The sequence below is a fragment of the Malus sylvestris genome (assembly GCF_916048215.2).
Source record: "Malus sylvestris chromosome 14 unlocalized genomic scaffold, drMalSylv7.2 SUPER_14_unloc_1, whole genome shotgun sequence".
Lineage (NCBI taxonomy): Eukaryota > Viridiplantae > Streptophyta > Magnoliopsida > Rosales > Rosaceae > Malus > Malus sylvestris.
In genome coordinates, this window is record NW_025920905.1 from 74567 (window position 1) to 87627 (window position 13061).

At 40.2% G+C, this 13061-nt stretch overlaps 2 long non-coding RNA genes across 2 annotated transcripts; one reads left to right on the forward strand and one right to left on the reverse strand.

Moving 5' to 3' along the window:
- Positions 1–2175: 2175 nt before the first annotated feature.
- Positions 2176–2850, reverse strand: LOC126613631 (uncharacterized). Its single transcript, XR_007620148.1, has 3 exons — positions 2800–2850; positions 2582–2708; positions 2176–2327 (listed from the first exon to the last, which is right to left on the reverse strand). It is a non-coding gene; the product is annotated as an uncharacterized LOC126613631 (long non-coding RNA).
- Positions 2851–10127: 7277 nt separating this feature from the next.
- On the forward strand, positions 10128–12680 carry LOC126613630 (uncharacterized). Its single transcript, XR_007620147.1, has 3 exons — positions 10128–10280; positions 10367–10468; positions 12607–12680. It is a non-coding gene; the product is annotated as an uncharacterized LOC126613630 (long non-coding RNA).
- Positions 12681–13061: the final 381 nt, after the last annotated feature.

Here is a 13061-nt window from a genome sequence, read left to right on the forward strand (position 1 = left end):
TGCGGGAAGTGTGACCTGCGCGTTGTTGCGGGATCGAAAATTTTATGACATTATGATTAAAACATATAAAAGATAATGCATCCAATGATTGTGAACCTAATAATCATGTAAATGTCATCAAACCGAAGTAAACTTTCATTTAACTAAGTTCTAAGCACTTTAGTTAAATCTCAAGTTTTAAAGAGTAGTTCAATTTGACTAAAATTATACAGAGTGAGGGAGAAAGACAGAACAAATAGTTGCAAAAATGTGTACATTGACACTAATCCTGCAAGTCAAATATGAAAAATGTTAAGAATGTAGAAGCTTAAATTATCCCTAGCATCAGTAAATTAACAATGAAGAAACAAAATTCATATAAGTTTATATTGATTGTCGCTTGACAATTCAGCATGGGAAAAAATGCAAGAAAAAAATATTGTTAAATATCAAGTGAATAAGTGAATAACAGTGACCATTACATATAGTATAACATGAATATGCATGTGCATAGTAAATACTACGCAAGAATATGCATAGGCAAACAGTAACTATCAATTAATCATTTTAATTAACACTTAAAAAAGTTGTTTAAGTATAAAAAGATCTAATACAAAGAATAGAACACTTAATATTATATATATATAATCCATATACTATACAGACACAGTGATTATGAAAATATATATCATTTGACAATACAAAATCAAGCAATGTCTAAAGATGACAAACAGATCCCAAATAGTGTTTTTGACCAAAAAAATAAAGATCCTAAATAGTGTTTATTACAGAAAGCAGAAATGTTAGATCATATGCATTGAAACAATTAATAAATTTTCAATGAGCAATACTAAGTAGTTATTACTTAAGATCATTAAGTAATGATTGCTCACCTTTTCATCAACCAGTATACAGTGCAGAACTGTATATTTATCAGTTGTCATCAGAACAGGCAGACTTTAATTTTTACTGCCCTTTTATACGGTTATCAGTTCTGATCCAGGTAAACTAAAAAACCCAATTATAATTAAAGATTTATCAGTTATAGGCTAAATCAAACAATGACTGTATCTCAAGAAGTGAAAGATAATTAGTTGTGCCTAGTTTTATCTCAACACTTCATATTACATCCAATTTAACTATTACAACAATATAGTGACACACTTAACATAAAAATCTGTAAAGCATATAACAATAGTAAATCAAGTAATTTGCAAAAATTAGAAATGTATCATAAAAAGTAAATATCTTATATAATACATGTTAAAATGATTAACAAATTCTTAGTCAATTGCATGACATCCCACATCGTCCAGAGGAGTGATCCTTAAATGTATATTCTCATCCCTACCTAGCATGAGGCTTTTTGGGAGCTCACTGGTTTCGGGTTCTGTAGAAACTTTGAAGTTAAGCGAGAAGGGGGCTAGAGCACTCACATGATGGGTGACCCACTGGGAAGTTGCTCGTGAGTTCCCAGAAACAAAACCGTGAAGGTGTGGTTGGGGCCAAAAGCGGACAATATCGTGCTACGATGGTGGAGCGGGCCCAGGTTGTGGTGGGGGCCCGAGCCGGGATGTGACAATTGGTAGCAGAGCCTATCCCTGGCCGGAAGTGTGCCGACGAGGACATCGGGCCCCTAAAGGGGGTGGATTGTGACATCCCACATCGCCCAGGTGAGTGATCCTTAAATGTATATTCTCATTCCTACCTAGCACGAGGCCTTTTAGGAGCTCACTGGCTTCAGATTCCGTAGGAACTCCGAAGTTAAGCGAGAAATGGGCTAGAGCACTCCCATGATGGGTGATCTATTGGGAAGTTGATCGTGAGTTCCCAGAAACAAAACCTTGAAGGCATGGTTGGGGCCCAAAGCGGACAATATCGTGCTACGGTGGTAGAGCGGGCCCAAGTTGTGGTGGGGGCCCTGGCCGGGAACCACGCCCTCACGGTTTTGTTTCTGGGAACTCACGAACAACTTCCCAGTGGGTCACCCATCATGGGAGTGCTCTAGCCCTCTTCTCGCTTAACTTCGGAGTTCCGATGGAACCCGAAGCCAGTGAGCTCCCAAAAGGCCTCGTGCTAGGTAGAGATGAGAATATACATATAAGTATGTGGGATCTTACACAAAATCTCCAAAGTAAGCATACAATCAAATAGATACCTCTCTATTTTTCATCTCTCTCCCTGTTATTTAGTATTGTGATAAGGTTATGATAAGCAATTATTTTTTTTCAAAATTTAATAATAATAAACATCACAATATAAGTTTAACATGAGAGAAAAAATCGATGTCTACCTTTGATATGTTGATCCTACCATTCCCTTGCATACTTTATCCTTTTTAAGTCCACCTCTTGGGAAAAAAAATAAAGACAAAATTGTAACACTATTTAAACAAAAAGAGATTTCTCAATCAGAGAAAGCTTCAATCTCAATTAATTTATTTTGTCATCAATGCAATATTGGAACTTGCATTTGGTTAAAAAAGGAATGTAAATTGATCAAGCAAAAGAAACTAAAAATAGAATCTATACCGATTGGTTTAAAAGCATTAATTAGTATGACAATGAAAAATTCATACTGAAATCTCACCTTGTGACATTACCTTATATGTGTTCATTTCCTATTTTTCATCAAACCATTCTCATTCTCTAGTTGTTGAGTTTAATTTTTCTTTCGACTCACTATGTAGATAGGCTCAACCTCCTTTTGTTTTTCCTACAATTTTTTCACTGAAATACAAACCTGTGTAAGTGTTTGAAAACCTGTATTGGTTATGGATATTAACAAACTGATAGAGAACTTGTTACATAATATACATACCTGCAGCATTAGAACAGATGAGAAATAGTGGGTATCATCATCAATAGTACTTGTCATCAACATCAACTTATCATCCAAAGCGGCATTTAATTTCTTTTATTCTTCATCATCTATGATATATATATGAATAATAGATCTCAAAAGAAGGAAAAAAAACAAACAAAATATGATCGACATTTCTTTATAATTTCGTATCAATATGGCATGAAAACTTGGTTGATTCATTTGTGAACTAAATTAAAAACAAACTTAAACGTTAATTTAGTGATGAGAGGTTGATTATTCGATGATAAACTACATATGCACGCCGCTGTCTATTTAAGGTGAGCAATTTCAAGATTTTATACCTCAAGCTTCTGGAATAATATATATAAAAGCGGCAAAAAACGATGGCCACTGCTTCCTCAAAATAAAAAAACCAAATCATATACCCACACTAAAAATCCATATACAACACAACCTCAAAATCAATTATCACCAATTTTTTTTTATAGAAAATAGATCCGCAAACTAAACACAACAACAACAACAACAACAAAGCCTTTTCCCACTAAGTGGGGTCGGCTATATGAATCCTAGAACGTCATTGCGCTCGGTTTTGTGTCATGTCCTCCGTTAGATCCAAGTACTCAAGTCTTTTCTTAGGGTCTCTTCCAAAGTTTTCCTAGGTCTTCCTCTACCCCTTCGGCCCTGAACCTCTGTCCCGTAGTCACATTTTCGAACCGGAGCGTCAGTAGGCCTTCTTTGCACATGTCCAAACCACCGGAACCGATTTTCTCTCATATTTCCTTCAATTTCGACTACTCCTACTTTACCTCGGATATCCTCATTCTCAATCTTATCCTTTCTCGTGTGCCCACACATCCCACGAAGCATCCTCATCTCCGCTACACCCATTTTGTGTATGTGTTGATGCTTCATCGCCCAACATTTTATGCCATACAACATCGCTGGCCTTATTGTCGTCCTATAAAATTTTCCCTTGAACTTCAGTGGCCTACGACGGTCACACAACACGCCGGATGCACTCTTACACTTCATCCATCCAGCTTGTAATCTATGGTTGAGATCTCCATCTAATTCTCCGTTCTCTTGCAAGATAGATCCTAGGTAGCGAAAACGGTCGCTTTTTGTGATCTTCGCTAGATTGCTCCGGTCATTAGTGTGGATAAGTATATAAATGGATAGAGATAGGAAAGCAAACACAAGATGTACGTGGTTCACCCAGATTGGCTACGTCCACGGAATAGAGGAGTTCTCATTAATTGTGAAGGGTTTACACAAGTACATAGGTTCAAGCTCTCCTTTAGTGAGTACAAGTGAATGATTTAGTACAAATGACATTAGGAAATATTGTGGGAGAATGATCTCGTAATCACGAAACTTCTAAGTACCGGAGTGTGGTATCGTCTTGACTTGCCTTATCTGTCTCATAGGTAGATGTGACATCTTCTCTGGAAGTACTCTTCCTCCATCCAGGGGTGGTATCTTTAACTGGTGGAGATGCACAAGGTAATGTATCAATTTCACTTGAAGCTTACTTGTAGTTTCAGGCTTGGTCAAGCACGATACAAACCATGTAGTAGGAGTCCCCCAAGTCGCCGGGCTAGGGGATCTGCTGAAAGAGGTGACAGACAAGGTAAGCAATCAGAGCTCCGGCTGATTGTTCACATTCTCCCTATCTTGCAGGCAGCATGAAGGATAAAGAGAAGAAAAATGAGAAGATATGATATGGGATACTTTTGCTTTTGAAGAAGTAACTTTCCACAGGCTTATTCTTGAACTGGGCTTGAGGGTTTTCTGGTTTCCTCCAGAGTATAAGGCCGACTGAAGAATTTGAGGGTCAAAACAAGTCCATCAAATCTAGAGTACGTTCGACCCTGCTGATATGGGATACTTTTGCTTTTGACAGAGTAGTGGATGTATCGGCACGTGTGCTGTTACGCTTGTCTCCACATGCTTCTTTGTATCATTCTCACTTGGCCTATCTGTTCCTTAGGCAGATGCGGTATCTTCCCTGGAAGCATAAGATGTTGAAGATGAGTACTCGAGAGCAATGTCAGGTAAGTACTCAGGTAAGGGGTTCTAGGCAGTCAGTTTCTGGTTGGAAGCTTGATTCCAAGTGCTGACTGATTGCTCTCTTTCTCCTTGTCTTACAGGTAAGAACAAGGCCAAAGGAAAAGACAGGGAAAAAGCATGATATAGGATACTCTTGCTTTTAACCCTGATGATATGAGATATTCTTGCTCTAGTATAGCTTGTTTGCAAAGGTATTATTGGGGGAAAGAAAGCTGAATATTTCGAAAGGCTTCGTTGGGAGTGCCCTTTCAGATAAGAGCAAGGGTTGAGCATTTTTGCAGGTCTGCCTGTCCGTTGGGGATGGAGGTCGACATATATAGGAGTCTCACTAACATCAAGTAATAATGTTATTCCTTTACCCTGCTTGGTCATAGCACGGTAGTGGGAGCTGCCAGCTTCACATGTTTTAACTTTGTCGGAGCACTTTGAAAAAGTGGTATGTGGTATCTGGAAAGCTGATGTTGCGTGTGAAGATTACAGACAAGCTTTATCCAAGGAGATCCAGCTCTTGAAGTTGGGATAGTGGTGCCTCTTCGATTTTCGAACAAGCAATCCTGGCAGGGATCTGGCTCTCGAGATTCGGGGAACGATGCCTCTTCGATTTTTGAGAAAGAAATCATGTTGGGGGTCTGGCTCTCGAGATTCGGAGAGCGGTGTCTCTTCGATTTTTGAGAAAGTAATCATGTTGGGAGTCTGGCTCTCGAGATTCGGAGGGCGGTGCCTCTTCGATTTTGGAGCAAGCAATCTTGTTGGGAGTGTTTTCTCGAATGTGAGTAAAGGTTGGGCATGTTTGCTAGTCTACATTGCCACGAAGCACAGAGGTTGACACACAGGGACTTTCCAATTATCCAGCAGTGGTACTGTTCCTTTACCCTCTCTTCGATTTTTGAGAAAGTAATCATGTTGGGAGTCTGGCTCTCGAGATTCGAAGGGCGGTGCCTCTTCGATTTTGGAGCAAGCAATCTTGTTGTGAGTGTTTTCTCGAATGTGAGTAAAGGTTGGGCATGTTTGCTAGTCTACCTTGCCACGAAGCACATAGGTTGACACACAGGGACTTTCCAATTATCCAGCAGTGTTACTGTTCCTTTACCCTCTCTTCTATTTTTTAAAAAGTAATCATGTTGGGAGTCTGGCTCTCAAGATTCGGAAGGCGGTGCCTCTTCGATTTTGGAGCAAGCAATCTTGTTGGGAGTGTTTTCTCGAATGTGAGTAAAGGTTGAGCATGTTTGCTAGTCTACCTTGCCACGAAGTACAGAGGTTGACACACCGGGACCTTCCAATTATCCAGCAGTGGTACTGTTCCTTTACCCTTGTGGGTAATAATATGGTAGCTAGACCTTCAAAATTTATGTGTCTAAACTTTGTTAGTGTTGTTTCTTTGCTATTCTTTTACCCTTCTTGGTCAGAGCGATGTAGTGAGAGCTGCAAGCTTCACGTGTCTCAACTTTGTCAGATAACTTTGGCAAAGTTATCTGTGGTACCCATGAGCTACTGTTGCGTGTGGGAAGTGGGTGATTGAACAGTACGATTCATGTGCTTTCTACTTCACCAGAAATCTTCGACAGAATGCCCATAATTTCCGCAAAGCTGAGTGTGCGTGTGGCAGGTGCTGACAAGGCTGGAAAAGTATGTGCCTCTTCCATTTCTGAAATCGGCCCTCGTGGTCTCTGAGCAGCCCAGCTTTTGAGAAAGCAAGCCTCTTCGATTTCTGAGATCGGCCTTCGTGGTCTTTGAGCAGCCCAGCTTTTGAGAAAGCAAACGCCTCTTCGATTTCTGAGATCGACCCTCGTGGTATCTAAGCAGCCCAGCTTTTGAGAAAGCAAACGCCTCTTCGATTTCTGAGCAGGCGCCTCTTCGATTTCTGAAGCTTCGTCGAGTGCAGATTTTTATAGGGGCTGGCATTAAGTTCCAAAGCACACTTGAATCTCCACCAGTAGAAGCTTCATTCTTGCACTTCTAAGATCTTGATTTGTCCGACCTCTTCTCTCTTCAACACCTTTGAAAATGTCTGGCCCCTCCGACCGTCGTTTTGACTTGAACCTTGTTGAAGAGACAGCCCCGCCTTCTCCAGACAACATATGGCGCTCATCATTCGTCTCCCCTACTGGTTCTCTTACCGTTGGGGATTCCGTGATGAAGAATGATATGACCGCTGCGGTAGTGGCCAGGAACCTTCTCACTCCCAAAGATAACAGACTACTTTCCAAACGGTCTGATGAGTTGGCTGTTAAAGATTCTCTGGCTCTCAGTGTTCAGTGTGCAGGTTCTGTGTCTAATATGGCCCAACGCCTATTTGCTCGAACCCGCCAAGTTGAATCATTGGCGGCTGAAGTGATGAGTCTCAAACAGGAGATTAGAGGGCTCAAGCATGAGAATAAACAGTTGCACCGGCTCGCACATGACTATGCTACAAACATGAAGAGGAAGCTTAACCAGATGAAGGAATCTGATGGTCAGGTTTTACTTGATCATCAGAGATTTGTGGGTTTGTTCCAAAGGCATTTATTGCCTTCGTCTTCTGGGGTTGTACCGCGTAATGAAGCTCCAAATGATCAACCTCTGATGCCTCCTCCTTCTAGGGTTCTGTCCAGTACTGAGGCTCCGAATGATCCCCGTCCGGTGCCTTCTCTTTCTGGGGCTCTACCGACTGCTGAGACTTCTCCTAAACAACCTTTGTGAAGGCTCCCTCTTGTTTGTTTATTTTGACTCATGTATATGTACATATTTGTAACTTATCAGGGATATCAATAAATAAGTTTTCCTTCATTTCAACGTATTGTGTTAAATACACCAAAGCCTTCTTCGCTAAGTTCTTTGAATTTTCTTTTGTTGAAATTTGTATGTTGAAGCTTTGTGAATGGAGCATGTAGGTTGAGGTAGTGTTCCCTTAATTTCCCGAGTGAGGAAAACTTTTCGGTTGGAGACTTGGAAAATCCAAGTCACTGAGTGGGATCGGCTATATGAATCTTAGAACGCCATTGTGTTCTGTCCTGTGTCATGTCCTCCGTTAGATCCAAGTACTCTAAGTCTTTTCTTAGGGTCTCTTCCAAAGTTTTCCTAGGTCTTCCTCTACCCCTTCGGCCCTGAACCTCTGTCCCATAGTCGCATCTTCTAATCGGAGCGTCAGTAGGCCTTCTTTGCACATGTCCAAACCATCGTAACCGATTTTCTCTCATCTTTCCTTCAATTTCGGCTATTCCTACTTTACCTCGGATATCCTCATTCCTAATCTTATCCTTTCTCGTGTGCCCACACATCCAACGAAGCATCCTCATCTCCGCTACACCCATTTTGTGTACGTGTTGATGCTTCACCGCCCAATAATTAATCATCACACCAAAAACAAAACAGGACCAAAAAAACAATTAAAATTCTATTGGAAAAAGATTTAAGAACAAAAACAAAAATTATATACCTCACCCAGAAAGGGCTTGCAAGCTTGTACAATAAACCTTTAAAATTTGAAGGCCAACGTTTCTTGAAACAAAAAAATGAAATCAGATCAAACATCCGCACACAAAGTACGAAGAAAATTAAGAAAACGCTAAAAATGGAAGACATTTCCAGCAGCTTCACAAAGCAGGGTGGATATAGATGGAAGACCAAACCTCACGATGACCGACACGTGGGTTGAGAAACAGCCGCTTAAACTCTGAGGAACTGAAATAAGGAAGATAGCACCCAGCAAAGGGCATAATCGACTTTTCAATGCACAAATGTGCAAACAAAAAGGGAACTAAGCTGAAACGGAAATGGTGCGTTTGGTACGTTGGATGGGACAGAACGGAGTGGGGTGGACGTGTTCCGTCCCATGTTTAGTGCCCTAAATTATGTGGAACACGCTGTCCCACGGAACGAAAATGGGTTAAATTTTGGTGCCACCTCCCCTCTCCCCCGGGAACGGGTTGTTCCATCCCGTGGAACACAAAAATCATAAAATTTTAAGGCAAAAATACCCCTTAGCTTTTTCAATATTTACACCATCTATATCATACGACAAACCCTAACTATCATTTCTCTTCTCTCTGTCGCTGTGAACTTATTCATCCTCCTGCATCTCCCCTTCGCAACCTTCCTCCTCATCCTTTTCCATGTAGCTTCTCTGTGAACTTTCAGCTCTGCATCTCCGTTCCAGGTTCAATCTGATAGTGATTGTGTAGTCTCTCGATCTCTCTTTCTTTGTATTTTGTAGTACTTTCTCTCTTGGTTTGGTGTTTGCTGTTGCTTGAAGTGGCATTATTATTCTTTTCTGATTTGCTTGCTTCGATTTCATTAACACCCAGTTCCTAATTCTGCTGAATTTCTTTGTATTTTTTAGTGCTTCGATTTCTTTGTATTCTTTTCTGATTTGCTTTTTTTTTTATTTCTTTGTATTTTGTAGTGCTTCGATCTACCCAATACTGCATCTGAAACCAAAGATCCGCCTCTGTTTATCTCATTCCACTCCTCCTATTGAGCAGTACTACATTCAAAGGTATCTCTCTATCTGGTTTTCTAGTGTTCAAGTTTCATTTTTTATGTGCAAAAATCTATAAATCTGATGTCTTTGGGTTCTGTTGGATTGGATTGGGTTACATGTTTAGGATTTTCCTCTGTTGGATTGGATTCTATGTTGGAAGAATCAAGTAATTTGAGGGTTTTTCTTAGGGACGAGTAACTTGTTTGCCTCGAATATTTTTTGTTCTTTCTTTACATTAATATTTCTGCAAAGTTCTACATCTTGCAACATATTTTATTTGATTGTATTCACCGTACCTATTACTTATCATCGTGAGTTTTGTTATAGTTGATCAGTATGTCTAGTGAAGAACAGCATTCTTTGGTTGTTCAGTTAGTGGAAGGAGCATGTTTGAATTGTTTTAATGACCTTAGATGCGTTTTTATAACAAAGGTTAAAGAGAGACCAATGTTGTACCGTGTATGTGTGATGTGGCCCCAAGTTGATAGTTATTCTACCACTGGCTTTTAGAAATAAATGAAGTTTTTTTATAGCAAGGAAAGATATTATCTTCCTATCTTGAAATTTCTTCTCCCACAGATTGATCGGACGAATACGTAGGATTTTTGTATTTAACCTCAAACTGTTGATAATAATGGCCTGGCCCTGTCTTGAGTGGGGGATAATAAGCTAAATTGTTACAGCCCACCCTCCTTCTTTTTATAAAATATTGTTTTGGGCCTTAAATGGTAAGCCCAAGGGGCCCACCCTGATTATGTCCTCCATTTCCCACATCACCTATCCCTATCATCTCTCTTTCTCTCTGTATTCCCTCAGTCTTTCTCGAAACTAAATCTCTCATCTCTCTCCCGTATCCCTCGCATCCCTCCCGTGAACACGCACGCGCGCACGAAGGAAAAACAACACAGGAAACCTCCGGCGAATCTTCTTTTTTTCCGGCTAGGTAAGCCTCCGATCGTTCTCACTCAGGGTTAAATTGTGTTTGATTGAGAAATTGGAAGTGACTTTCATGATTTTTCTGAGGTTTAGGTCGAGATCGACACACGGGGTGAGCACACCCATTTCTCCGACGAACCTGTGAGCGCCGTGGACTTTTCTGAGCAAATCCGGTCAATTCAATTCGATTTGAAGGTACCAAAGTACTCCCCTCTTCTTGTACTCCATTTTGGTAGCTAGATTGGAGCACTAGACCTCCGTTTGTAGTCAGCCAGAGCTGTAGCAGCTTCGGTGTTCCTCTGGTTTTTCCCCCGGCGCACCCAGGCCTTCGGACCGACCCAAACCCCCTCAGGCCTTAGGCCCGTTGCAAACCCAGCCCATTTTCTTTTATTTATATTTTAATTATTTTGCTTGTTAATTCACAAGGCCTTTGGGCCATTTTATTTTGGGCATTAGGCCCATTGCTAGCAGACCCAGTTCCCTAGCTCGTTACATTTTTTTATTTTAGTTGGGGCCTTCGGCCCGTTCAATTCGAAACCCAAAAGCCCTTAGGGCCTTGGCAGCTAAAACCCAAACCCTAGGCTTAAAGCCTTGGGCCGAGAAGACCAGGGCCTTTGGCCCGTGTAACCCAAACCCAGGGAACCCTTTTGGGTTCCTTCAATTAGGGCCTCTGGCCCGTGACCCAAAAACCCAAACCCTATACCCAGATCCAAATCTAATCCAAAACTCGGTTGACCCGACCCGTTGACTTTGACCCGTTGATCGTTGACTTTTCTGAGTTGACTTTTTGGATTTCGTTCAGGACCCCTCGTAGGTTAATTTCGACGTCTTAGATCCGTTTTTTTAAGTCTGTTTTCCTAAATTAAATCATCTGAATAGAGTTTGACTGTGTTGAACCCTTTATGTGCTTAAGTGCATATATTGTGGCACTGTTTCTTCGCTAGCAGCGCGGCTTTCGACGGCGAAGTACCGTGAGTGACCCCTTTCTAAAAATGCATGTTTTATTAGTAGAAATGCATACATGAGAAGCATGAGTTTATGAGAATGTTTATGAGATGTATGTGCAATGGTTCTATATTACCTAGTGGTCCCAATTTCCGCTACGGGATGAGAGATAGATTCCGGTCCATCCCAAGCGACGGAGGAGTTGGCATAGGGCCTGGAGTGTGTTTCCTCTGGCTATTTAGCACATGGACAGGGAGCTGGCATAGGGCCTGAAGCGATATTTTCCTCTGACTGTATGCTCAGGGACGGGGAGATGGCATAGGGCCAGGAGGGATATAAGTGAACATTTGACACTAGTGATTATTATATGCAAATCATGAATTGAGATATTGTACGACGAGTTATGAATTGAGACATTGCATGGCGAGTTATGAATTGAAATATTGCACGACATTCTAGGTTTCGATAAACCTATGTTTATCATGATATATATGAGTTTTCATAAAACCTGCGGGATAGTATGTTGATAATTGTTTCTTATATGTATATCAAATTGGTCCACTCACCTTTGTTTTGCGCCCCCTTTAGGGCTTAGATTCGAGGCATACAATCCCGGCGTTAAGACACTTCTGCATTGGCATCTTTGAGTCCTCTCACTGTAGGATCCACTCCTTTTGTTATTCAATTTATATTCTTTCTTTTGTAATCTATATTAGACGTATGCTCTGGACAGGGTTTGTTGTATCTTGTTTTGTTTTATGTTGGCAGTTGAATATTATTTTAATGTAATTATGTTTCTGCTGCTTTACGTTTAATTGCTATGGTTTGAGCTATATTATTCATGCTTGTGAGCATTTTATGGGTTTTTACTTTAATCGAATGGCTTACGTCACCCCTCGGGTGTCGGCCAACACGTGACCATCTCGATGTCTACAGGACATCGGGATCGGGGCGTGTCATAAATGATCGTTAATAGTATGGCTCACTATTTATTGCAGTACTGCTGGTATGTTTTAATAATGTAGTCACCTATTTATGTAAGGTCTTATAGTGTATTGAGTTCAGACTGCCATATTTGATGCTTGAATATTCTTAACTTCAGCATATGCAAAACTTAGAAGTCATTGTTAAAGCTGGTACATTCTTGTTGTTCGGACTGCCATCTTTTAATAATGTAGACTGAACTGCATTTGGGTCATATAGCATTACTCGAATCCTCATATGGTATCACTCAGATTTTCAGTGCATGACAAAGTTGATGCTCCACTTTAAGAATTGCAATTAGGATATGAAGCTCCACTTTGTTTTAACATTTAATCATATGCTTGTAATTGAATCCCACGTATGTTGATGCTCCATTCATTCATGTGTTTTTTTTTCATGTGAAGGTATAGATGAATATGAGACTAAATTCTTTGTATCGAGTTCAGGCCATGGGTCTCCCATATGATAAGTGCTGAAAATTAGGGGTGGGTTCAAAAAACCGAAAATCGAAAAAAACCGAAAATCAAACCGAACCGAAATCGAACCGAACAAAAAAACCGAACCGAATTGAAAAAACCGAACCGAACCGAATTAATTAAATTAATGTTTTTTTAAATTTTATTTATTTAATTATTTGTTTTGGGTATTGTTTTTTAAACCCAATTTGTAATATTTTTAAACCCAATTTTATTTGTTTTGGATATTATTTTTTAAACCCAAGTTGTAAGCCCAATGTGTTACCAAATACTTACTACCCTTTTCTCATTTTTCTCACACTCCAATTTTACTTCTAATTATTTATGGTTTGTTTGTTTCATCACTAAACCAGTTGCCTTCCATTTGTCTCTTGATCAATCAT